This window comes from Trachemys scripta, chromosome 2 (genome assembly GCF_013100865.1).
Source record: "Trachemys scripta elegans isolate TJP31775 chromosome 2, CAS_Tse_1.0, whole genome shotgun sequence".
Lineage (NCBI taxonomy): Eukaryota > Metazoa > Chordata > Testudines > Emydidae > Trachemys > Trachemys scripta.
Window position 1 is genome coordinate 175,092,069 of NC_048299.1, and position 24,762 is coordinate 175,116,830.

At 40.6% G+C, this 24,762-nt stretch overlaps 1 protein-coding gene and 1 long non-coding RNA gene across 2 annotated transcripts in view; both read right to left on the reverse strand.

The window, feature by feature from the left end:
- Positions 1 to 24,762, reverse strand: part of LOC117871805 (protein Jumonji-like) — a 190,066-nt gene that overhangs the window by 158,278 nt on the left and 7,026 nt on the right. The gene's annotated exons all lie outside the window — the stretch shown is intronic.
- On the reverse strand, positions 7,390 to 11,553 carry LOC117873228. The gene is made up of 2 exons (XR_004644666.1): positions 8,766 to 11,553; positions 7,390 to 7,968 (listed from the first exon to the last, which is right to left on the reverse strand). It is a non-coding gene; the product is annotated as an uncharacterized LOC117873228 (long non-coding RNA).

Below are 24,762 nucleotides of genomic sequence, written 5' to 3' on the forward strand. Positions count from 1 at the left end.
TCCCCCCCACCCCACTACTACCCCCTATTTATCCTAGCAGGACTGATGACGTAAGCTTAAAAGGATGACTCCAACCATTTTGCTCCACTACTGCTAGAGGTCCAATGGTTAAGTAGCAAACCTCTCTATGATTGAAACTGAGCTATATTTTCAAATTAAATTAAAATTAGCTTTTCTGAATCTTCTGTTAAACCAAAGGTTTCCAAACTTATTTGGCTAACCGCCCCCTTTTCAGAAAAAAAAATTACTCAGCGCCCCCCTGGAAATCTACCTTCTTTAAGTGAACAAACAGAAAGATGCAGTGACAAATTTGCGTTCTTTTATGTATCTATATTTCTACCTACATCCTACAATATAGTAAAGAAAGATGTGTTATTAGAATATCGCCCACGACATCTGGTATACAGCGTTTTTTGCGTAATACGGCAAAAGACAACCAAACTAAAATACTAATGAAACTAATAAACTGGGTTTTGTTCTTTGCTCAGCAATAGATATATGTATTTGATATTAAATTGTCAAATATCAAACTAAATTTATCAAGAAATAATTAATTTAAAAAATAATCAATATGCAATTAAAAATCAGTTAATAGTTTTAATTTAGTTTGCCCTTATTTAAATAATTGTTCCTTATTAACACACGCCTTATTTACCAATTAACACAGATTCGATAGATATAAATAAATGTTATAGTTAACAGTTTTTTTACGATTTCATTCCCGTTTTCGTTAATATTGTAATAAAAAATATGACAAATATATTGACTATACACTTCAAATAGTACTGTACCGACACAAGCCTGCTACGATTTTATTATTAGTAAGCACTAGAGACACAGAACCGTACGGTAGATATGTACGAAAATGTATAAAAATACTCACGTGTAAATTGCTGTTTTATTGAAACAACAATAATACAATTTGCTTTGTATGTGATCCATAATCCGTAAAGATCGAAGGTATCGAATATGAATAAAAAATTTTAAATACTTATTGCACTATTGTTAACTGCTTTTTACACAATTCAGAAACAATCTAAATTAGATTTCATACATGTCACCTATTTATATATCGTATTGTAAACAAGTCATTACACGCACATATGCCTGCCGATTAGGGTGACCAGATCACAGGGATGAAATATCAGGACGCGGAGGGGGGCGGAGCAAAAAAAAAGCAGTTTCGCAGGGGCGGGGGGCATTAGCAGGCCCCAGCCGCGCCGGGCGCACGTGCTGCCCACCCCAGGGCAAAAGCTGGCCCCGATGCAGAAGGGGCTAGGGATAAAGAGGGCATGGGGGGGGACAAGAAGCAAAGTCCGGGGCTGGCCGCAGGCGTGCAAGGGCTGGCACAGCCGAGCCACAGCAGCGGCCGGTCGCCTGAGGGGCTCCAGGCTGGGCAACGGGCAGGAGCCAGGGCTTTTCCCAGCCCTGCAGAGCCTCCCGCCCCCCAGCCCGCCGTGGGCACATGCGGCGCGTCCCGCCGCCAGCAGGGAGCCCCGCGCCTCTCCCGCTCGGCTGCGCTCCAACGGCTCCTTCCCGGTGGGACCGCGGCAACTTTCCCTTCCCCTCCCACGCTCCTAGTAGTTGCCCGACCCTCCTCCTAACCTCCTCCCTCCATGGAGAGATCCAATGGGGGAGGGAGGGGGCGGAGTCGGGGTGGGGGGCGGGGGCGTGAGCGCCGGAGCGGAGGGCAAAATTGCTTTTTTGTCCAGTGTCCCGACCGAACATCGGTCGGGACGCGGGACAAAGAAGGAAATATTGGGACTGTCCCGATAAAATCGGGACGTCTGGTCACCCTACTGCCGATGCATGCTGGACTTCCCGACAATGCGCGACACGCTCGCCTGCCAACACTTGCTTGTTAAGAGCTGTTGGTGGACTTGACAACTGATTCACAAATTATAACCAATTTATTTGGAAAATAAAGTAATCACTACAACTTTAACTCTATGTTACACAGCAGATGAAACATGTATGAACGTTTTTTCAAAATTTTCTTATATTCTCTTCTTTCTTTATGCTTCCACCGCCCCCTTATTTTTATTCAATGCCCCCCAATTGCACCCGAGGTTACTACTGCCCCCCTGGATCGTTCCAGCACCCCCCAGGGGGCAGTATCGCCCACTTTGGGAACCACTGTGTTAAACGATGATCATCTCGTTTATTAAGTGACACTTCATACAGGGTAAAACACCAGTGTACTCGTGATACTATATTTCTTAACACATTTCAGTGTTTAATGCTGACAGAAGTGTTAAATTTGAGAATGAGGGCTTGTCTACAAAGGGACAACCAAGAAAATTAATCCAAATTAACTAAAGGCATGAATTTGAAGTAGATTAGTTAAATTGCATTAAACCTCCATGTGAACACCCTCATTCACAATTAAAACAGTCTTAATTTGGTTTAGTTTAATTCACTTCAAAAATGAATTTGGATTAACTTTACTGGATGCCCCCATGAAGACAAGCCTTGCCAGTATTTACAAATCTAAAGCTGACTTTTTAATGGAAACGAAGGCTCTCTCTCTCATTAAGAGTTTAAACACTTTATTTTTGTTATAAAGTATTAATAATAATAGTTGCTTATGACTGGAACACTTATTAAACATTTTCTTAATATACTTTACATCAAGGACTATATGCAACCTGTAAGTGTTTTCCTCATCAGCATCATTCTGCAAAGCACTGGCAATTTAAGGGCTAATAAGGAAACTGCCAGATTGATTTGGGCTAATAAATTATGTTTTTAAGATTTAAAAAAAAAAGGTATACAAAGCCATGAAGTTTTGAAGTAATGCCCAGAAAATAATTTGGTCTTATTTAATAAGACTCCTGTGTGGTAAATGTAACTCAATGACCAGTCTATTTTCTTTGCCCATATACTCAATTTTGATGTGGTAACAGTAAACAGATAGGTTTTCAATTTTTCCTTTAGCTTTAAATCGATCATTGAAGATTGGTTGTAACAAGGAATTATAGCATGAAGATTTAACCCAAGAGTGATAAACAGAGTTTCATCTGGATTCCTAGACATCTATAAGGAAGAGCCCTGTGAGAAGATTCAACTCTGCTTAGCAATTAAACTTACACAAAAATATTGTGTAACTGGGTAGACAAGGCTCCAGCAGCTTCCAGCATTTTTACCACTATTAGTTAAAACTATGATAATACCAGATGGATTTTTAATTCTCTGGTGTAGACAGGGTTAAGTGAGCCTTAGCTGGTAATTGACCACGTTTGAGCCCTATAAAAGGTCAAGAATTAGAGAAACCAATCAACTGAAAACGAGTCGTTTGAAGAAAAATTAAACAGCTAGATATATTATACATTTTATTTTATTGTACTTTTCTAAGGCAGGTGGAATAACCAGGCCTCATGATTCAAAGCAGTGTGGTTAGTCTCTCTACCATACCCACACTACCCTAAAATGTTATGGCCATTCTCAATTTCAGTTTCATAACTGTCAACACTATATTAAAAACTGAAATAATTAAGCATTTAGATAGTTTAGAAAGCTAAAGACCACAAAACTATTTTACAGCTTTAGGTTAGAGTTTGCATGGAGCTATTGGTTGCAATGACAGAAATATTTTTCTGCGTCAACGTTGGTAACATTCTAAAAATATTCTAAGATACCAGAAGGAAAATCTATGCAGGCCTTTATTAAGCTATACCACAGTTCTAAGGTCCTGATCCAAAGCCCTCTGAAGTTAAGGGGCATGTGTCCATTGACTTTAATAGACTGTGGATCAGGCCCTAGATGGCAAATCTGTTATAAAGCTTCAGGGATGAAATTCAAGCTCTACACAGAATCAGCTGGAGATTAGCTATTTACTGCAATAGAGCAAGGATTTCACCAGGTTTTTAGATATTGTGAGCAACAGCAGCCATCAAATATTATACTACAGTGATGAGCATGAAATATATACCTAGATAGATCCACTTATGTAAGTTATTATAAATATTACAGAGTACATGTTTGCATCCAGCTGGAATTTTAGATCAAGTCTGGTATTACTGAACAGATCCCTTAGATAAAAGGCAGCATTTCAAGTAAATTAATGTCAGGAAAGTTAGCACATTTCCCAAATACATCATTTTTAAAGAACATCTGAAGCAGTGTTAAGTATCAACTTCATCTAAGTCAGCTTCAAAAGGACAATACACTAGGAAGTCCTCTTTTGATGCTCAGCAAAGTAGTACTATGATGGACAGCTAGCACCTGCTTTCCCCCCGACCCCTCACTAAAATAACCTTGGTCCTTCTATAGTACTGTGAAACACAAAAGACCTGGAATTTCAAGTCTGATTTCTTGTCTTTTGGTCTCTTCCTGTCCCACTCTGTGTATTATTAGCCACGCAGTTTAGTGAATCATTCATCTCGGATTCTATCACAGTAAGCTTTCTGCAAGAAGCAAGATTTAGACAAATATTTATTACCCTTCCTTATCATTCCTCTCTTTATCTGCCCACCCACCCCCCTTTTTTTTGCTTCATATGAAACTCATTCGTTTTTATTTGTTTAGCTTTTGATAGGGTCATTTAATTGTTTTGCTGTTATTTTAATTATCTTGTACAGTGCCCCAAGCACCAAGCAGGGGTTGGGTTTTTTTTGTAAATTAGTTTATTAGTAAACAGAACTATTCAACTCTATGTCCTGGTAACATATTCTGAGGCTTTTGTTTTAAGCTTCCTGATACAAAAAACAGATGCAAATTGTTTCATACATATATTGGATTTATTCTGTTATATATAGCCACAGTCTTGTGAGACTCTTACTAGAATCTTTTTAAACAAACTCTACATTTAGAAATAATGTTCTAAGCCACTGAAAACAATAAATCATGGGAACCTTTTTTTTAAAAAAATAGTCTATTCATGTGCTTGGTTTTAGCCATGTCACTAACAATGGCATTAATGGTAGCAGCATAAGTATGGCATCTCGCTCCATATTTATTTCCACACAATGAAGTTAAATGCATGTGCATTGTAGGCAATACCAATGCCTCATAAGACTTAGTGTATGTTACCTGAAGATAGCGAAAAGGCACAAAACTCCAAATATTTAGTGCCAGCTTCAACTGCACTTTCCCCCCCGCGTGAGGAAACATTTTTTGTCAAAAGTTTGTATGAATTCCATCCATAGAGAACAGCCCTTAAGACATCAATTGAAATGTAAAAACATTTAAAATAATACACAATATTAATAAGCCTGACTTCTTTTTGGCTGGGGTTTTGGCTGGAGTCTAGGGCAGTTTGATATCCACTTAATTTCAAAATGAATTTGGTGCATGACTCTTAGGTTCTTTTGAAAACCCCACACTTAGGCCATATCTATACTATAAACTTTAGTCGCCAAGTTAGGTCGCCATAAAGCCACTGCAGTTAGTATATCGCTTATGCAAGTTCATATGTGGCTTCTTGCATTGGCGCTGCACTTACCAGGAATGCTTGTGTGTTGACGCAAAGTGCAGTGCACCACGGGTAAGTATCCCAGTGTACAACCCACCACTATCCAGTGCACTGTCTCTTGGGAACTTTTGGCAATGCATAGTGGGCAGAAATGAGTTGGCTCAAGGGTAACAGGACCGAAGAGTCAACTTTCCAGCATGCAACTGTCTCCATCCCATAATGTCATTTATATCCCATAATTTTTGTGACTTTTTAAAAATTACACTCTCATGTGGCCATCTCACTGTTTGCCATCTCTGACAGAAGCATGGAGCTTGCACATGCACTATTCTCATCAGCCTTGCGAGCACAGGATGCATGATCCTCTGGTATTTACAGAGCCGCAAGAACCACCAAATCAGCAAGGAACATGACAATATCATGGAGAACCGACCACTGTGGGACACAGCGAGAATCAATTCAAGGTTGTTGGTGGCATTCAAGGAGTACCACTTCTGGGCATGAGAAATGGGCATTGACTGGTGGGAACTGCATCATAATGTAGGACTGGGATGATGAGCAGTGACTACAGAAGTTTCAGATGTGCAAGGCCACATTCCTGAATCTGTGTGCTGAGCTCACCCCAACACTCCAGCGTGAGGACACCAAAATTAAAGCTGCACTGACAGTGGAGATGTGAGCAGTGAGCGCACTGCGGAAAGCTGCAACACCAGATTGCTACTGTTAGTGGAAAATCATTTTGGAGTTGGAACATCCACTGTGCGGGCCATTGTTATGCAAGCATGCAGAGTCATTAATCGTCTCCTGCTATGCAGGACTGTGACTCTCAGCAACATGCAGGACATAGTGGATGGATTTGCAGCAGTGGGGTTCCCAAACTGCGGTGGAGCATATTCTTATTTTGGCACCAGACCACCTTGTCACAAAGTACATCATCACAAAGGGCTATTTTTCTAGGGTTATGCAAGAGTTGATCAATCACTGGGGGTACTTCACCAACATCAATGTTGCCTGATCAGGGAAAGTTCATGACACTTGCTTCTTTAAGAACACGACTGTTCAGAAGGCTACAAGCAGGGACTCTTTTTCCCGGCCAGTGAATTACCACTCTCAATGTTAAAATGCCAACAGCAATCCTGGAGGATACAGCATCCTTACACTGGCCACTTCGACAGCACTTAGGAAAGATTCAGCTACTGACCTAGCAGTACAGAATGACATTTGAATACACTTTTGGTAGACTGAAGGACAATGACGTTGTTTACTCACAAGATTGGCTCTCAGTGAAAAAAAGTCTCAATAGTTATAGCTACCTGCTGTGTCCTGCATAATATCTGTGAAAGAAAGGGAGAGAAAGGTGCAGTCCGGATGGAAAGCAGAGGTGGAGCGGCTGTCTGATGAACGTGAAGAGCCAGACACAAGGGCTATTAGAAAAGCTCAAGGCAGAACTATTCAGCTTAGGGAGGCTCTGAAAGAGCAATTTAACAGTGAGCCACAGAAATGCACTGCAGTATACTGTGCTCTGTCTGGCCCTTCTGTTTTGGGGCCTGTAAGAAACTGAGTGGTACTTGATGTATGTCTATGAGTTGTGTCACACTGTACAGTTATAAAGAAGTGGGAGCTTTCAGAATTGCTAGGCACTCTGCAGAGCCTGGGTGTTTTTCGCCTTTCTCTGCAGCATGGGGCACGGGTCACTTGCCGTTTAAAACTAGCGTAAATGGTGAATCCTCTGTATCTTGACGTCTTTAAACCATGATTTGAGGATTTCATTAACTCAGCCAGAGGTTAGAGACCTATTACAGGAGTGGGTGAGGTTGTGTGGTTTGCAATGTGCAGGAGGTCAGACTAGATGATCACAGTGATCCCTTCTGACTGTAAAGTCTAGGGACTCTGTATGTCGTGAATTAATAAAGATTAATTATTTTCCAAATAGAATTTTGAGTAACAAAATCAGTGCAAAAAACCAATCTGTGCAATTTAAAAGCAAATTAATTTATTATTTTTTTAATATATGGAACAGAACTAAACACGGGGAAAGAATATTCATGTAATTTTTAGCTACACATACAGCAACTGTGGTTTTCACAGGTCATTGTATGTGAAGCTGTGGTTGTCCTTAATGTCTCCTGGTGTGCAGAGTTAGGGATGGAGCAGCGATGCGTCCCCAATGCAACATGGAATGGGGAGGGGTGGATGCAGGAAGGTGCTGTAATGAAGTCTTCCATGCATTGTAAAGGGAGGGGAGCTCATGACTGTTGAGCCTGTAAGTCCACAAGAGTCTCCAGCATCTGGTTTTCATGCCAGAGGAGCCCCATTATATCCTGCTACATCTCCCTCTACTTTTCCTGCTGGGACTCCTGGGCCTCTCTCCTGTCTGCTCTTTCCTTCCTCAGGCTGACTACAAAGTTCACCCTCCAGGCCCTGTGCTCACACTCTATGCAGCACAGTCTTTTGCAGGATGTCATCAAACATATCATCCCAAGTCCTCTTCCTCATCTGGCTCAGGCCATCCATGGGTGTGGAGAGGGAGACTCTCAAGGCTGCCATAGCAGCAGCTGCAGATGAAAAACAGAGGTATCATTCTCAGTATAGTAACAGTGGCAAATGAAAGTTAAGATTCAAACTCCTTTCCCTTGCTCCCCTAAAGTGTTTTTTTTTGTTTTGTTGTTTGTTTTTTTTGTTTGTTTTTTAAAGACAGGCTTATTGGCACTTCTGTGTCAGAATGCTTGTGCACAGCACCACTCACAGCTCCAGCCAGAGTGAGTATGGCCCATCAGGGGTGTGGGAAATGAGAAGGGAATTGCTCAGTTGCAAGAAACTATCAACACCGGGCACTGGGACCATTTTCCACAAGCAGTGGTGATTTTAGCCAATCTCTCACTCCTGAGGGTAACAAAAGCACAGAGAACATAGCTGCTGCTGCCGCCATCCCAAAGCCGCCCGTGCCTGTAGGCTGCTAGCCTGTGAACTTTGGCCAGCACCATTACAGTAATTACGGACCAGCATGGGAAAGTGTCCTACAATGGAAGAAAAAATAAGGCTGCTATTCCTAGAAACCCTCAGGAGAGGATTGCAGAGCAAACCTCCAAGAAAGTTTCATCAAGATCTCTCAAGAGAATTCAAGGAACATCCCTGTGTACATAAACAAACTTCTCGGCATGGCCTCTCCTTACCGAGCTCTACAGGGGAATGAAAAGCAGATCAGAACAGTACCTCTCTTTGTTGTACTGCTGCCTCTTCTAGTACATGTACATTGATGAAAAGTTGATAGCTGTACCCTGTTAAATTGGGGGGGAGGGGAGGGAAGACCATTGCTACATCATTTTAATGGGAAATAAATTTAAACACTTACCCAAGTTTCCTTCCAGTGCATCGGGCTCCTGCTGGGACTGACTGGACTGCACTGGAGCCTCAAACAGATCCTGGCTCATGACACAGCTGAAGCGCCAAGTCACACGTCTCCCACCTGACTCCTCTTCCTCCTCCATCTCATCCCTTGCTGGTCACACCAAGGGCCTGTGCTTGGGCTCCTCAGAGGTATCCAAGATGGTCTGCGGTGTGGTGGTGGTGTCTCCGCCAGGTATGACAGGCCTCTTTTACATCAGCACCAGATCAACTGTTGGCCTCCCTGGCCTTCTGATATGCCTGATGCAGTTCCTTCCCCTTCACACGGCACTGCGGCTGGCCCGCCATACCCCTCCTCTTCCATCTCCTGTGCAATCTGCTCATAGATGTCCATGTTTCTACAGTTGGTCCGTAGCTGTGCTTGCATAGCCTTTTCTCCCCACAGGCCCAATATCTTCTGTCTACTCCAAGCCAGAGAACATTTGGAGCATATAGCTGGCATGGTCAGCTGGGCAGTTGCACACAACAAGGGAGAGCTGCTAGGTGTGCTTGCCAAGTGGGGCCATCAGGAAGAGGCATTTCAAAAATTCACGTGGCTTTACAGGGGAGGGGAGCCTTCTGCCTAGGGGTCATGCAGACCAATGGAGTTCACGACTGTAACCAGAGCAGTCAGCATCAGGCACTGTGGGACAGCCACTGGCGGACTGTTAGGGTGGGCCTAATTACACAGTGTCTTTGTCAAGCTGTGTCAACCTCAGCACTTTGACCATGGATGAATGCCACTTGGGAAAGTGGTATTACTGAGTCACTGTAACAGGGTACTTACATTGGTGGGAGACAAATTTAAGTATAGACACATGCACAACTAGGTCAACACAAAGCGGCTCACGTCCACAGAACTTTGTAGCATAGATGAGGCCTTAGTGCACATCTTTTCTCGCCTTTCCCCTCACTAGTTCTCCCCTTCCCTCCCTACTTGTCTTTGCCCATTTGCATTTACCACAGTTTTCTAAAGAGGGGACTGTACTAGTTCAAGGATGGAACAGGGTTGCCAATTTGGGTTGGATGTATTCCTAGAGGTTTTAATCACATAATGGTCTTTAATTAAAGATTAATCTTTAATTACTGGAAACTCCCGGATAATCCTGGAGGGTTGGCATCCTTAGGATGGAGAGACCTGTTGTATAGGTTTCAGTGAAGGCTGAATGCAATGACTGACAGAAGCAGAAAGAGGAGCTAGGGAAGGCAGCAAACTGCAATCTGGCTAACCAGCTTGGATCCATGCCCTGAATCACTCTAATGGGGGAGGAGTCTCTAATTGTATAGTTTTCCCTGCCCAACAGGACTCCAGTTCTTCCCCTTGTCAGCAAGCATACATTTCCAAGTTTTGGCAATTAGTCTGAAGGCCCATCTACAAGTGTTAAGATGTCAACACTATTATAACACAGCAGTAGTGCAACCATATTACATGATTTGGCCTTACCTATGTCGACGGGATGAAGCCATGTTAACTGTGCCACAGCCTTGTACAGGCCAAGGCTGCAGAACAATAACACTGTTATAAGAGTTTGATCCTGTTCACACAACCAAAACCAAACTGTACTGTACTATGGTTGGGTCAATACCCTGTTACACAAAACAGTGCCCCTACAGCATTCCAGGATTCAGTTGGGAGGAATGAACAGGAATGGGGCAGCTGTAGCCATTACAATTAAATTCAAAATACAATTAAATTACAAGTAAATTCTTTCCTCCCCACATTCCCACTGGGCTGTAAACATCCTGGCATCACGTATACCACATAACACAAAGCTTTGTGTCACGTATACCACATAACACAAAGCTTTGTCCTAACCATATTGTGAAACAGCCTGGCTGGTTTGAGTGTGTGGCCATGACCAATACTGTAACTGAGTTAAATACACCTGGCTCTAACCTATGTCCCAATGTGGACTATGGCATGGGCTTTTCATCTAGTTAGAACATAGCATGGGCTTGACCAGCATGAGTTTCATAATCTGATTTGGATACAACTACTTTTAAGCCATGCTAAATGCACGTTAATCTCTGTATACGCCATCAAAGCACTGGCTAGCCACAAGTAGTTTTTTGGATGGTTCTACAAATATGCTTCACTCTTAATCAGATACATGTCTACTATGCCAGTAGAACACCTCCCAAAAAGCTGCAAGAAGCTTTTTTGAACCAAGCTGACACCATTTAAACACACTTCATTCCCAATCTAAAGAAAAATTTCTACCATTTGGAGACCTACTTCCCATTGTACAGTACTTACACTCAGTTTGTATCATACAGAAAATATACTAATCAGCATTAAAAGAACTCCACTATAGAAAGGCACTTAGTGAAGTCACCTTGAGACGGACTTAAACTACACAGTGGTTAAAATACCTTCACATGGTCTACACAAGGGCTCCCACCACTGCTATCACTGGTGGAGTCATACAGAAAGAAAAAAAAAAGTGGTGTATGCATAGTCAGTACACTACAGTAAGATTAAAAGATCAGAGGAGCATTGAGTGAGAAAGAGTTTAAGAACTGAAAAATGTGCCAGACTAGCTTAGTGCAAAGCATGAAGTCTGTTCTGGGATATATTCCTACTGTCTCAACCAAATGGAAATGGAAGTGGTGCAGAGGCAATACAATGAGCCCCTAGGTACAGGGGCATGCCTTGCCATGTTAAACAGCAACCTCTGAAGCCAATTAACCAACATTACTCCTTAATTGGCTAGAAGGAGCTCTGTTCAGTCTCTGTCTGCCAAAGTGGCAGTGACTTCTGGGGACCCGAGAGAGATTGGTAATATGACTTATAGAGCATCTTGTCCAGAATGTGGTTAAAAAAAATAAAAAATAAAATAAAATCTAAATTAAAGTTTTTTAAATATTTTAATCTTGTGCTTGTTTGCAACTATTAAAATCCAAACAAACAGCTTTTTTGGAGGGCAGGGGAAGAATTGTATTGCTCGGGAGAAAAAGCCAGGTACACCATAACATTTTTATGAACTCAAGTTAAATGTTGTTGAAAGACTGAACTAGACTAAGCTTAAACTGGTCCTATTCCCAAGATTTGTTTGCTTTAAGGCATAGTATGTGCCAAATATTTTAAAACTCATGCACAGTGGAATGGATTCCTCAACTTGGCCTCATCACTTATGCATCTGATGAAACAAACACTGACAGCTTTTTTGCATTTGTAAAGGCCCCACAGCAGCTGTGGTGATCCCACCATAGAGCAATGAATTAAGCCTGAAACCCAGCTGGGTCTGAACAGAAGCCTTTTTTGCACAATACAGCAAGACTATCATTGTTAACCTAGGCGTTATTGTGAAATATTCTGCATTACATTAAAATTTGAGACAGAAATGTCCTATAAAATTAGCTCTAAAAGCAATTTTAAATACATTTAAAATAATATAACATTTAAAAATATGGATGTCATACTAATTGCTAATTGACAGTTTAGGTAAATGGATAATCACCATACATGGTTTATCTGAAAAATAAGTTTAAAAATAACCCCTGCTAAAATGTTGGGGGGGGGGGGGGGCGACGGGACTTTCATGAAACAAGTTCACAAAGAAAACAAATGTTTAATATAATTGTCTGTAAACTCTGACCCTCAGAGTTACTGACCTTGAGATCAGAGGCAGTTTGGAATGGAGACTCTTGTAAGTAATCACAAGTATGTGAGCCCCATGATTAACACCATTGTTAGGAGATTCTTTTGGCATTAAGCCAGAGGGCTTACAGCATTAAATAGTGACAATCAGCAAGATATTGACCGACGTAGATTTTTCACAGTCGACCAGTAGATGATAGTGCACATGTGTGATGAGAGAAGGGTTGAGAATTATGTGGAAGAACAAGTTCTCACATGAAATATTTATTATTTTAGAAATTTACAGCAACTCAAGGAAGAGTCGCCTATTCTTCCATCTTACCAAACATCACTCTTAAAAACAAATCCAAAGGAAGCAGTCCACACAGTGTTCTATTAGATGGCCCATCTGCCTGGGAGCCAGGAATTTCACATTCTACTTGCGCTTCTGCCAGGTACTCACTGTGACCTTGTGCAACTCAATTAACCTCTGCACGTATTTCTCCATCTATAACATGAGGACATTTAGCTAGCTAACAGGAGCACTATGAGGTTTAGTATGGGTACAGGTTTTCAAAGACTGAAAGAGCTATGCAAATATGTAATTGTGCATGAACACCAAACATACTAAAAAAGATAGCTTGGGTAAACTGCAAGAAGAATTCAAGGTGCTGTCACACTGATGCTCAAAATTAGTTCCTGGATTTTTTATTTTATTTTTTTTTTTTAAAACATGTAATCGTGATTTCCAATTGTAAGGGAATCATTGTTCTTGGCATTACAGCTAGGATGTGCTTACCCATTTCACACTGTACAAAGGCAACTTTTCTTAGTTGTCTGTCTCCCTCTTTCCCTCACCCCAGGCATGGATCCTCCAGATGATGGCTTGCAAGGATGAGGAACTAGAAGACCTATATAGACAACCGATGAAAAACATGGGGAAAAAACCTCACAAGGGACAATTTGGAAACAGGCAATTAATTCAGGAGCTAGAAACATGTCTAGCAGAAATAAAGAAAGCAAAAGAAAAAAAAAGTCTTGCATTTTTCATATTCAAACATGTATATTTCTCCTCAATGCAGGGTCTGGCTAGAGAAATAAATGCCATATTAGGAGAAACCAAAGTTACAGGAAAGGCTTTTTAAATGCCTTTCAAACATGACATTTTGGCTCACAGGCCATTGCTTCTAGAACTACCAAAAAACTGGGGGCTGGAGGAAGTGGATGGGTTTGAAGGGAAATAAAACAAACACCAAAAATGGATTTTGGACTTCTCCCCTCCCCTCCCCCACTCTGACCACACACTTTGCTTGGCTACTGTGAAATAAGAGCAGATTGGGTACTGGCCTCTCCCATGGTAAATTGCCAATTTTATAACAGCTGGTGAAGAAGTTAATGGACAATCCAGTACGGCTCTGTAAATCTTATTTTACAGAAGCTGTAATTCCACATTGGATGTAATTCCACATTCCAGGAGATGGTAGGATGTCCTGCAGAGGGTTTATCCTGACTGCCATATAAACACAAAAGATGGCTGACATAAGCCAATGAGCAACCAACCTTATTATATTCCTTCTTGTAACTGCCATAAAGAAGGAAAGAAACATTCAGTCTTTTCCATGGCCAAAGGTAGATGATTAAGTCCCAACGCACAAAGCATTTAGTATTTCCAGAGGACATTTAGAACTAGGTAAAAATTATGTCAAGGAAATGGACTGGTTTGCGTGAAACCCCGTGTTCTTTTTTGGTATGGAGTAGGTCTTTGTACCACCTTATCCAGAAAGAACTGTAAATGTACATGTTGTAGTGAAACCATTTCTAAGCAATTTGATCTCCTCATGAAGATAATTGATAAGAGAAAGCTTACCTTTAAATAGAAGAGGCATTAGCCAAGGACTGAAAGGGTGACCAGGCCTTGTAGCATTAAGTTCAGGCTCCACTTGTGTGACATAGGGTATGTCTACACTACCTGCCGGATTGGTGGGCAGTGATCGATGCGATAAATAGTCTAGACGCAATAAATCGACCCCCAAGCCCTCTCCTGTCCACTCCTGTACTCCAGCACCGCGAAAGGCGCAGGCAGAGTCGACAGGGGAGCAGCAGCAGTCGACTCACCACGGTGAAGACACCACAGTAAGTCAATCTAAGTATGTCGACTTCAGCTACGTTATTCAAGTAGCTGAAGTCGCGGAACTTAGATCGATATTTCCCCACCACCACCCAACTGTAGACCAGGGCCAACGGACTTTTGTGTGCTATGGCTTGAAGTAAACTCAAAGCATGTAAACACAGAAAACTGCTAAAGTTTGGGGTTTTGTATCTCAAGAGGGCTGAGACCCTTACCATCAATCTTGTAAAGGTCATGCCACTATGGAAACACTCACCAGCTCTCTACAGAGACTTCCTTGCACAAATAAATGGCGAAACGGCCTGAGCAAGGGCAGCAAGAGCCATAACCATGCAAATCATAGCAGCAATGAGACAGATGGAAAGAGATTCAAAGCCACATTTGAGGGAGCTTTTACTTATCGTGAACAGTTTCAGGAGCCCTGATAATAAGTCTAAGAGGGTCAAGTGACCAGCCAGCTTTCATAAAGCAAAGAACTATTTATTCAGACCAAAAGTATTACAGAGAAATCATCAAAGCAATAAGCAATTTACACGCAGTTGTATAGTTTACCAGCTGTCACCCACCATCCACATGGAGACCCTGATAGGATTAAAGTACTTCAGGACTTCACACACCTACCTCTGTCACAGTTTTATGTCAGTTCTTGGATTGAGTGTGAGCAATTTCTCTCTCTGTCAGAGCAGTCACTTGATACCATTTCAAGTTCTCGGTTTGCCAGGTCTCTTGAACCAGGTCAAACTAGTATATGCTATTTCCCCAAGAGGGGGGGGGGGGGACGTCCACAGATGTGTTATTTGCACTGGGGATTTGCATTAATCACCCCCACAGGGACTTTAGTTCCTGTAGGAGACCCTTTAGTTCACACATTGAACCAGGATACGATATAGCACGAAGTACATGCAGCCAGAGAGCCAAGAGAAAGGAACATGATTATAGGAAAAAAGGCTCTCCAAACAAAGCAAGCAAGCTCCTGATCTCTACAGCAGAGGCGCTGAACTTGTGTCCCATGCAGTCAATTCTACAATATTCCAGAAGGAGGGGCAGGACACAAAAATACAGGAATTCAACAAAGCTGCTGTTAGCCCTGTTGGAATGAGCAAGCAGATTCCAAAAGCAGGGTAGATAAAAATCTTTTATTTTTTAATTTAAAATACAGATTTATTTTAAAAAGATTATATATATTAATTTTAGATTAAATTTTAAATTGACAATTAAGGGCTAATCTATTAAAATCATTTAAAGTTCAACAAAAAATATTCAGCAGTACTTGTTTGCTGCCATATTTTTAAAAAAGTTGAAAAAAGGAGGAAAGATCGTTTGTCTTCCAATTTATTAATAAAAACTAGGCATGAGAGGATGAGATCCACTAGCTCTAAAAAGGACATGATGAACACAAAATTCAGTTCATTATCTATAATAAACAAAGGAAATATTACCTGTAATTTCCTTTATTCACTATATAATAAAAATATCAAAAAGTTTATCAAAAACTTCTGTATCCAGCACACTTAAGACTCACAGATGCCCAAAGCTTTGGAAGGTTCCATGGGGGGGCGGGGGGAGAGAGGGAGGGAGAAGAGGACACTAGTGACCCAACCTGAAATTTGAGGTGCACATATGGAGGAGCAAAGAAGGTTCAGAAACAGTGAACTGACAGATGTTCTTATATCCTCACAAGAAAACCAGAAGTCAACTGCCATCCCATTTTCAGAGCAGTAAGTCAAGTTCGATAACAGAGAGAAATTAAACTGAATAAATGTTTAATATACTTTTTTTTTAAATTACCTAAAGAGGGATGGAATTTTCTGCTAGAATTGCATGCAGTTATTGTTTACTTTCATACTAAACACATCCTGAAGTACCAAACAGGAGAATCATGTAAAATAAACTCATTGGCAGCCAGCATGGCCTAGTGGAGAGGGCACTGGACTGAGCACTGCAAACCTCAGTTTTATTCACATCTCATCCAAATGAACGTCAATGGGTATGCTTGCACTGTATTTTAAAACCACAACAGCAAGTCTCAGAGCCTGGGTCTACAGACTTGGGCTCATGCTACAGCACTAAAAACGACTGTGTAGAAATTTGGGCTCAGGGGGGAAGCTCAGGCTTTGAAACCTGGGGGGAGGGGTGGGATTCTGAGCCTGAGTCCAAAGGTTTACACAGCTGCTTTTAGTGCCATCCTGCAAGCTGGAGTCTACAGACCCAGTCTCTGAGGCTCACTGTCACAGGTTTTGTAATGCAGCATAGACGTACCCTATGTGACCCTGGACAAGGTCGATTGATTCCTGTATCTTGTCCTCTGTCTTTACTATGTAGAGCATACACTCTTTATGCTTTACGTTTGTACCATGCGTATCACAATTAGACCTGGCAGCAGTAATGATATAGAAACTATTTGACACTGAAAACAACATTTAATACACACCCCATCGTGGGTTTAATATGGATAAAACTGGACTTAAGTTTGTTACATAATACATTTGCTAGTTTCACTTTAAAACTTCATTAAAATTAAAGAAAGGTTAAATAAATACATATGCTGTAGTATATTCCTTTGGCTAAGGGCATAAACAAAAAATCCACTAGCAACAGTACCTTTTCTCTTACAAATAGCGGTTTGTGGTAGTTTGCCAGAAGACTGAATATGTTTTTGCCAAAAGACATCTTTCAACAGAAAAAGCACCTAAATGGAGACTTCTGTCTGAAGAGATAGGGGTTTCCAAATACCAATACGCGGGCAGAATAGGACAGGTACACAGAATGTATGCATCAAATATTAACACATGTAATTAAAAGTGTTCATGCAGCTCTGGAGCTCTATTTGTCACTAATAATTTAGTTTCTTTCTACTTGTAGAATAGCCATGAGCAGACTGTAGTTTCCTTAAGTTTGTCCTTAAAAACCATGTTCAATTTTTTGTGAATTTTAATTTCCTCTGTTGATTGACTGAGTATTCAAAGTCCATTAATCATAACTATCCATGCACTTGGAATAGTCAGTTAATTCACATGATTTTATTTTGTTTTGTTTCCTGACTGGATGAACGCATAAGTTAATACTTGGACATGTGTATCTAAAACATGATTTCTGTGAATCCTTAGTTATGTGGCTAGAAAATCCACTTTCCCTGATCATTCATATCAAAGGAACTAAACTGCACAAATGTTCACAAAATGGACATGAAAAGGGTGAGCATGGCCACAGCAAATCCATATTTTTAAATAAAGTGAACAAGGATCGAAAAAGAACCCCCCTCCAAAAAAAAAAAAAAAGCCCCACCCACTATTAGCAGTATTTGCCTAATTCTACATGGTATCATACAAGGAGGCAAATTGAGGGGACGGGGGGATTATATTATCACCTTACAATTCTGGAGCCACACTTGAAGGTGGGAATGAAGACAAATGTGCTCTTTTTTCCCCTTCGGCTATGCTTTCTCCCCAATGCCACTGCCCCAAAAAGTGAGCTGCAGACACTTCTCCTTGCCTTCCTTTCAGGCCTGCAGAAAAGAAGGAAGCAGGTGCTGATGCAGTACTCCCTCTTCCTCCCTTGGAGAGGGTGCTGTGGATCATGGAGGCTGCATAAAAACTACTTCCCTCCAAAATAGCACTAGCATGGGTAAAATAGTTGAAATCAAGGCAAATAACCAATGTAAAACATGATCAGCAGAAGATTTTGTTAGATAGAAAATGGAAATCATTTTCCCAACTCCTATTTCTGGGCCTTTGCAAACATATACTACCTACTGCCCAATTTATAAATATGAAGGAGGCATTACTGCAATAAATTTTGATGTAGGCATCTGGCTCGATCAACTTCAGGTGAAATTATAGTTGCTGCTCTACACCAGCCATACGAAAGCAGAAGCCACAAGGCCATCCTCCCACCCTCCCTTAGAAATCTTGATGCTAAAATTGTTACAATAACTATTTCGCTCTCAGACACACAAGCAGGCTCCAGTCCAAGCCCAAACGTCTACACTGCAATTTTACAGCCCCAGTCAGCTGACATGGGGCAGTCAAGGATGTTTCAACTACAGTGTAGATATACCTTGAGTCTCTGGGCAGGAAAATTCCTAAAGACATGATGTCAAACAGTGTCTGGCTTTCTCCAGCTATTTAAAATTCTTTTTTTATGTTTAAAGAAAGTCTTCCTCTCCTCATTTATTTAGCTGTGGTTTTAATTAGGATACGGTATTACAGGCAAATACTTAAAAGAAGGAAAAGCCAACTTCAGAATTAGTTGCCAGCTATTACAATCAATATATGATTTGTTACATGTAAGAAATAAGTGTTACAATCAGATAAGGGGACATCCCGCCTATAGGGGTTCTCTCCAGGTTTAAATTAGTACAAAGCCTTTTCTCTTACAAATATACCACATACCCATTATGTTTAATAACTATAAGCAAATAATGCGCAGTGAAAAATTTTCAAATCTAAGATAACAGTCTCAGTAGTAGACACACTCTTATTTCTTTCAATCATTTATTAAAAGCACTACTAACCGAACATGTTAACTTCTGCTTTATATTTTAGTCATCCAATAGGAATTCCAGATGTCTGTAATGAGCCATGCGAGTTTCATCACCATACCTGGACACACACACACACACACACACACACACACACACACACTCTCTCTTTCCTCCCCACTTCCACCTTTTCAACTCACATTTATCTGGTGAAAATTCACTTCAAGTCCCTTAGTTTGGTATCATTCCTCTACCAAAAAGGAGGTGCAGTTAAGAGGTATGTGCCAGACCAGTGGACAGCTTTACGACCAATACCAGAAAATGCTCTCTTTTCATTTGGCTTGGAGTTTTCCAAACTCAAAGTTTGGTCTGAGTTTTGTATCCTTGAAACAGAAGCATATGTAATTCTATTCCACTTCTAGTTGTGCTAAGAAGAGTTAATTGATCTGGCATACAAGCAGGCCTGGAAACTTGTATTATGAATTGTGTGTGAGCAATCTTGGCTCTCCATAGCTGAGAGATTTGGCTTACAACTTTGATGTGTTGGGGCAGGGGGAGGAATGTTGGGACAAACTGAAAGTAATGCATTTAAAAACATACACATTTTGCCAAATCAATCATCTTATAAAAAGACACTAATATATAAGCTGGTTTACGTCACACCATTTTTGAAACCCAAATGCTACGTCTAAAGTAAAAGCTTCTTGGGAATATAGGTTACTAGTTTCAGAACAGCACATTAAGAGTTAAGACAGCAGGTATGAAAACCAATAAAAATTACAATTATGTAATAGGGTTAAACATTGAGCAAACTCATGTCCAAGATTCACAGACTCCTTTTAAATTTTAGCAGTGGTGTTGTCAAAAATAATTCAGTGTTGTGTGGGGTTCATTACAGTGCTGCACTTCAACTCTCTCAGGTTCCCTTCTGTATTCTTAAGACAGGCTACCACCACACTCAGGTACAAACTCTTACTTATTCAGGCCTGATCTACACCACAGGGTTAGGTCATCATAAACTGCCCTGCTTCGATCTAGCTGTGGAAGCGTCTTCACTTAAATTTGGCTCCCACTAATATGAGTGCCTCTCTACGCCAATTTAGTAACACCACCGTAGAGTCATGGTCGATGTAACTAGGTTGATACAGTGTCAGTCTAGACTCTAGACGAGGGGTAGGCAACCAATGGCACATGTGCCAAAGACGGCACGCAAGCTGATTTTCAGTGGCACTTGCACTGCCCGGGTCCTGGCCACTGGTCCGGGGGGCTCTGCATTTTAATTTAATTTTAAATGAAGCTTCTTAAACATTTTAAAAACCTTATTTGCTTTACATACAACAATAGTTTAGTTATATATTATAGACTTATAGAAAGAGACCTTCTAAAAACATTAAAATGTATTACTGGCACGCGAAACCTTAAATCAGAGTGAATAAATGAAGACTCGGCACACCACTTCTGAAAGGTTGCCGACCCCTGCTCTAGACACTGTGTTGCTTAAGTCAACTGTTACTGGCTTTCAGGAGCCATCCCACAACACCCCACACTGACAATACAATCAATACAAGCGCTCTTGGTGAGGATGTGCACTGCTGACACAAGGAGCCAAGAGTGCACACACACAAGCGATTTAGTAACTGTGGTGGCTGTATGCTGACATGGCCTTAGATTGGCAATAGACTTCTGAAACTGTGTTTGCACATATCTTAATTCTCCGAAAAGGGGAAGGAAGGAATTTAAAGCCTGCAAATAGTGAGCATACTCTTGCAGTAAGGCCCATAATGCCACAGTGAAACTGGCAAGATTCCTGCTGACAGAGTTAAATGCACCCAGTACAAAAGTAGAATTTACCCAACACTGATCCATACTAGAGCTTGCAAGGCATGATCCTGTGGGGAGGGGAAGAAGAAAAAACACATACGCAGGAAAATAGGAAGGGGAGAGAAGACAGCCCTTCCCCTTCCCACAGTCAGATTTAGGGAAGAAAAGCCAGGTCAAAAGGTCAGTACAAAAAAGTCAACTCCTCAGGAAAATCCAGGGGCAGAACACCATACCATATCAATGCCCATGGAGATGTTGCGGAAGCTCTGAGATTCTCAATGGGGGGATTCTCTTGTACCTCCCTGGGTCCCTGTCCTCTACCTCTTCAAAGAGTCTGGATGTTGGCCAGGAAGAGTAGGCTATTAAAAATAAATAAATAAAAGTGTGCACAGCACTCTGTCCTGGATTAAACAGAAATACTAGAAAGTGCATATTTATTATGCACACACCAATTTAGAACAAAGTTAGATGATTTTCACTGAAAAAAAAAAAAAAAAAAAAAAAACACAGTAAAACAATGCTCATGCATAGATACATCTTTCCAGAAGTCAGTTAAAACAGCTGATCAGTTTGCCAGTCCCATCATTGTTTCTTAATTTGAGAATACATGCTTTCAAACTAATCTGCAACAAAAGATAAAAATGAATGTTTGTACAGATATTTTAAATGGATCAAAATATCACAGCATCAAAGTGTAAAACTAAATTTAGTAGATTTTTGCAGGATGAACTCCCATGGATTATAAAAGGCAAGAATAAACTTTAGGCAGTTATCACGTTGCTGTATGAAAAATAATTGTATTCCATCTTCTGCAACCATCACACCATCCAAAAGAAGTCAGACTAACAAGACAGATTTGAAGAATAAAAAGCAGAAATTAGGGATATGGTATGGCACAACATTGTTAGGGCTTTGCAACATGACTTTCCAGTGAGATTTATTTTATTATTTGAGTTTCCCCGAGTCATTAGAAGGTAGAAGTGACCCACTAATTGCCTGAGAAATAAAGGGTTTGTATGTGTGATGCAATACATTTTATTGGACCAACTTTTGTTGGTGAGAGAGGCGAGCTTATACAGCTGTGTAAGCTCAAAAGGTTGTCTCTCTCACCAACAGAAGTTGGTCCAATGAAAGATATTACCTCACCCACCTTGTCTCTCTACTAGCCTGAGACCAACCGAGCTACAACACCACTTCATTAATGGTCTCACATCCAAAGCCACTCTTTTGCAGAACAATCTGCAGGAAAGAGTATCTGCCACGAAGGATCACAAGAATCCAGGCAGAAAAGACCAGGAACATTATGAAGAGATGCATTTTGGAAGATTAAAAATATAGTAAGTTAGTGTCACTCAAGTCACACCAGTCTAATAAGGAAATTAAAACAAACAAACAAAAAACAAACACTATCTGTGGTATCCCCACACTTCACCATGCAATATTTATCACTGCCAATCAATTTGGCTGCACACCCAGTTTGTGATCCATCAGGCACTAAACTGAAACTGACTACAGGTCTGTCGCATCTTAGGCGCATTTAACATGTGCAATTTCAGCTTTACGCGTTCAGCAAAAACAAAACCCCCCAAAAGAGAAAAGCAACAATTTAAATACTGTTTCTATAGTGCAGGCGATTCTGCCCGCCATTACACTCAATGTAATTTTGACTATACACAATTTTCTCTTTAGGCACTGACTGCGGAACGTAACCCCAGCGTAAGATGAGACAGACCTGTAGATACTGGTTTAATTCTACAGGCCTGATCTCTAGTGGAGAGTTGAAAGAAAGGTTGAGCACAGGATTAAGGAAGAAAAGGAAAAAGTGAATCAATACCATTCCAGAAGGAGAAAGAGAAGGATGACCAGGGGGAAATCAAAGCTACAGGAGCCAATTCCTTATTTTTAGGGTGGAGAGAGTAGCAGAGCTTTTCCAGCTGAAGTTCTTAGCTAAATGGTACATCTGTGCTTCTTATGCCCATGCAAGCAGTATATTTAGGTACACCTCTACCTGGATATAACGCTGTCCTCGGGAGCCAAAAAAAAAATCTTACCGCATTATAGGTGAAACCGAACTTGCTTTGATCCACCGGAATGCGCAGTCCCGCGCCCCCCAGAGCACTGCTTTACTGCATTATAGCCGAATTCGTGTTATATCGGGTAGCGTTATATCAAGGTAGAGGTGTACTACATTTAGCTTTTCAAAAGCCGAGCTCCTAATACTAGCTAGAATTTTTTCCATGAACCATTTAAAAAGATTTTTTTTAAAAATGTTTGTAGGCCTGATCTTAAGAGTTTCTGAGCATCCAAGATCCCCACTGAAGTCAAGCATGTTTGGCTCCAATTCTTGGGCCCCAATCCTACAGACACTTATGTGCATACTTCATTTTACTTTGTAAATAGTTCGATTTACATCAACAAGTCAACATACATGAGGAACTTTAAGCACAAGCATAAGTGTTCAGAGGATCAGACTCTTTATCTGCATATTAAAATGAGGAACAAGAACATCCTGAAAATAAATGTGACTGTTCACTTGTTTAAAAAAGTTTTATTCCATTCCCCTCCCCTACTGTCACCTCCACACCGGGAAATACCAGGTGTCATTCTGCTCTATTTTTACATGAAAACTCCGAACATGAACTAGCAGAACATCATTACAAGAGAGGAAAGAATGAAACCTGAGCAACTGAAAGAAGAGTTTTTCAATCAGATGATTTAAAACTTGTTTGCACCTACAAATGCTTCAAAAGAGAGCATTTTTATGAAACACTGAAATACATCTGCCTTCTCAAATGAGAGCCAAGAAAGCTCCCAATAATATTTTCTAGTTCTCTGTAGCAAAAACAGGGAAGACTATACTCAATATCCCTTAAGGTAACAAATCAGTTAACACCTCAGAAAAGATGTAAGGGAAGCCTAGATATTTTCTGTACCTTCTTTATAGATCTTAAATTAACCACCATGTACTCCATAGCAAATTCAACCTAAATGTTACAGAACACTTCGTAGATACTGTGGCAGCTTCACATCATTTTTTAATTGTGATTTTTAATCAAATTAAATATGGAAGTGAGTGATTAAGTACAGGATTCCCTGGTATTTAATCATTTGATATTAAGTTCAATTTATTTTACACTGTCTCTACATTTTAAGTGTTATGTGCTGCAGAATTGTGTGTTGAAAACAGATAGGTGAAGCATAAAAATTTTCAGAAAAGCTAAAGGTGTGGGCAGTTGGCTAGGAATATTTGGGGCTCTTGATACCTGGGACTATATGGAGGCTGTTCAGGTTTAACATCACAGAAATCTGTATTACTAGACTTGAAAATTAACATCCCCTTTAGATTAAGAAAGGCAACCAAATCCACCAGAGCTATTGTTTCAGGTGGTCTGCACACATTCAGACAGTGCATCAGTTAAACTTTTTTTACATTTGGATGGGTTTTTTCACAACCCTAAGGCCTAGAAAAAATTAATACTTGTTTTAAATGCAAAAATTAGATTCTGCTGCAATGCATTTATTCTCCACATCTGCAGAATCACAAAACACTGGCTCCTGATCATAAAGAAGCAAAACATGTTTCTCTCCCTATTTGCAGTTCCATCTGAGCCTTCCTCTGCATTATTGCAAAGCAAATACTGCAATATTGTTCTAGTGCATAAAAGCTGAAAGTGACTAGTGTCTTTTCAGTGTCCAAGCTGAATGAAATAAAAAGTAGCCATACAACATAAATGCTGAATAGATTTTCCCCCAGCACTTTCAGTTTTATATAAATTGGGCAGTATTAGCAACATGTGCAAACATAATGTCAAAATCCGAATTTTAATCCTGCAGAGTCCCTTTTGCTTCAGCGTATGAGAGGGATCTACTTAATTAAATACTCCCTCCACTGAGTAATCATCATAGGAAATTATTTCCATCATCTGCAAGGTATCACATCTCTATTCAAATAAACA